The following is a 3723-nucleotide window of genomic DNA, read 5'->3' on the forward strand; positions in this document are numbered from 1 at the left end:
AATACCCTTATTAACCAAACATAGATGAATGTTTAAGCTTTCAATTCATGCAAAAAGTGTATAGTTTTGTGAGAAATTGACAGAATTATGTGCGATACAAAATAAGGGGATCAAGTCTCCCCACTCTCCCCTACATATAAAACTAGCATCTGGCCAAAATATGAGCACTATAGGTCAACGGGAAGTGGGGCAAATCGGGACACAAAGTTTAAAGGTTCAAAAACGTCAAAAATCTTAAAAAGGCTATAACTTGGGGAAAATTCAATTAAATTTCAAAATTCAAAATGCATCTGAAAGGGCTCAAAAAATGCAACAAAATGCAGGGTAGAGCATCCCGATTGGTTAAATCTAAAGGGAGTTATTGGCATTTTAGTGAAAAAATAGCATAATTTTCAAACCCAAATTAAAAAGTGTTCCATCCAGATATCAACTCGGTTCGACTTGCAGCTTATAGGGGACATCTGGGACTACCATCTGAGACTGAGAACGCTTTGGGTAAGGCAGTTTAACATATTAAATAGACACTTTTACTTTTAGTGAAGTTTTTGGTTGTAAATTTTTGCTCGGGGGACCCCTTAGATCCCATTTTCTGGTGATAAAAAAAAACGGAATCGACGTAACACCTTATAATGTGGCCCTCTTAAACCTTGCGGTTTCGTCAACGGATCCACAGGTGTGTATCGTTCTTTTTGCGACAAGACTCCGCCTCCCGGGTCTCCTAAGTGTGAAGGTATGGCACGGGGAGAGGGCACCGAATACCTATATTTTACACTTAGAATTTTTTGCGTCCGCCTCGGGATTCGAACCAGCGACCTCTGGATTGTGAGTCCAGTGCGCGGTCCGATTGATCCACACAGGCAGACTGGTGATAATATTATGTTATTATTCGTGTTCCTGAGAAAATTTCACAATAGAAACATGCATAAAAATGTTTATTTTCATCCATTTTAACCCTTTAAAAAATGAAAGTTAAAAAAATTAAGAAGCTGCTTTTTTTCTGGTGTAATCTAGTATCCTTGGAAACGAACTTGATTTTCAATAAATGTGAACCAAAGATTTTTTCTAACTTTTATTTTTTAAAGGGTTAAAATGGATCAAAATAAACATTTTTATGCATGTCTCTACTGTGAAATTGTCTCAGGAACACGAATATGATAATATTATCACCAGAAAATGGGATCTAAGAGGTCCCCCGAGCAAAAATTTACAACCAAAAAATTCACTAAAAGTAAAAGTGTCTATTTAATATGTTAAACTGCCTTACCCAAAGCGTTCTCAGTCTCAGATGGTAGTCCCAGATGTCCCCTACAAGCTGCAAGTCGAACCGAGTTGATATCTGGATGGAACACTTTTTTATTTGAGTTTGAAAATTATGCTATTTTTTCACTAAAATGCCAATAACTCCCTTTAGATTTAACCAATCGGGATGCTCTACCCTGCATTTTGTTGCATTTTTTGAGCCCTTTCAGATGCATTTTGAAATATGAAATTTAATTTAATTTTGCCTAAGTTATAGCCTTTTCAAGATTTTTGACGTTTTTGAACCTTTAAACTTTGTGTCCCGATTTGCCCCACTTCCCGTTGACCTAGAGTGCTCATATTTTGGCCAGATGCTAGTTTTATATGTACAAACAACATCTGAAAATTTCAGACAGATTGGTGAGGTCCAAACGACGTCCCATACAAAGGGGTATGCCCTGTTCGTGGACTCGCTCTTAAAAATCAACCTTTTTCACTAAAACTGCGATAACTTGAAAATTTCAGCGATGACCTATACATGTCTGGGTACCAAAATTTTCGTAATTAAAAGACGCAACGCGTCTAAAAATCAGTTTTTATGTTCAAAAAATCATATCTCCGAATCGTGTTAATGGACATTTGCAATGTTTGGATATGTTATGTAAAATATTACAAGGAATCAGGGAGAAATATTTTCAGATATGAGTTCTATGGTCCCAAGACCTTCAAATTAGCAAATTAAATTTTCATAGGACCTTTTCAAATATTCAGCTAGGTTTTTCGAACCTCCACATATTTTTCCTTAAAAGCCCAACTAATGACCATTCTTTTGAAACGTGGCGTTCTAAAATTGGTTCAGCCGTTCCGGAGATATGATTTTTTTTTAAATGTTCTTTTTGCAAAAATCGACGAAAAATGCCATTTTTTGGACCACTTTGGTTAGGGGAACCCTAATCGCCAAACAAAAAAATACGGGTCTAATTATTAGGGTTGAAGAACCCCCACTCCAAATTTGAGCCAAATCGGAGCACTTTTGATTTGGAAACTTCCTGTTTGACGTGGAATGGCTGTTATAAGTAAAGTATAAGTTATAAGTAAAAAATAAAGTAAATAATACTAATTAAAGCAAAAAATGTTTTTTTTTTATTTTATTTAACATTTGCAGTACAGAGTTTAAAAATTTTGAGCACTTTTACAAAGTATTTTTTGATAGAACTTGTTTTATGGTTTCGTTTAGTAAATGGCTTCAGTTGATAGTGTTTTCATAGCACACAAAGATTTATGATTAAACAAAAATTTAACATTCTTACACAACCAGGCTTAAATTTTTTCATTGTGTTTGTTCCATAACAATGTTTATCTCAAATTAAAAATTTCACAAACATTTTCTAATTCTTCTATAAAATCGATAATTCTAGATTACTTTTTCTGAACCTTGTTGCCCAAAAATACAAAATTTGTAACTCCATTTAAATTTTGGGAGTTATTCAAAAACAGAATCTTCGGATAATCTAATTTCGGATAATGGGACCATCCACAAACCACGTGGACACTTTTTTGGAATTTTCAAACCCCCCCCCCTCCCCCATCGTGGACAATTTCCATACAAATAAAATCTTTTTTGTATGGAGCGTGGACAATTGCCGAACCCCCACCCCCCCCCCCCTAAGTTGTCCACGTGGTTTATGGATGGTCCCTAATCTACACCATTTTGCTTTCTGCGCTTGGCCCAAGAATATTATGGTGAAATTTTCAATCTTAGCCATAATTTTTCGCTCAAAAACAAAAAAAATGCTTTGCAGGCAAAAATTCTCCTGAAAGTTTTTTCAAATAGAGCTTTTCACATCGTAATTCGTATTGGTACTAATATTCGGTAAAATAAATTAAATAATAAGCATTTTCTGTAAACAAAAAAAAAATGGATTAGGTCACTAACTCAAATTTTATTGTAAACCGTTAAAATAAATCGCTTTAGCTTGCAAATTTCCAGAACATTTTCTTTCCGTGTCAGTAAAACCGCCTAGCAAGGCTACTTCTGCCAACCAATGAATGAAAATTACCCTAGACTAGATTCATTTTTTTCCGCTCTCCTCCCTAGATCTGAATGGACACTGTCTCGACAGACTAGAGATATCGCTGTCCGCTGTCGTCCACGGCTCTAGTCTAGCCCCCGAGAGAGGCTCCTCGCTTAATTTCACGTGGTGAATGCGGTTACGTGTAATTTGGTACTGCTTGGAAGCTCCGGTTCCCATCAGGCGCAATAGACAAACCTTCCCCAGCATCCCCCCATTCCTCACCCCCTTTTTTTGCTCTCTTTCTCAGGTGATCCACAAGCCACGACGACGACGACGTCGCGACGGTCGGATCTAATTTGTGAGTCACTCGCTTTTTTTTTGTTTTGTTCGTTTTGTTACTTCCCGCGTGTGCGTCCGTTCGTTTTTTGAAGCTTCCCGATCTCCTTCGCACGTCGGGGAGATGCACAGT

This window comes from Culex pipiens, chromosome 3, assembly GCF_016801865.2.
Source record: "Culex pipiens pallens isolate TS chromosome 3, TS_CPP_V2, whole genome shotgun sequence".
Lineage (NCBI taxonomy): Eukaryota > Metazoa > Arthropoda > Insecta > Diptera > Culicidae > Culex > Culex pipiens.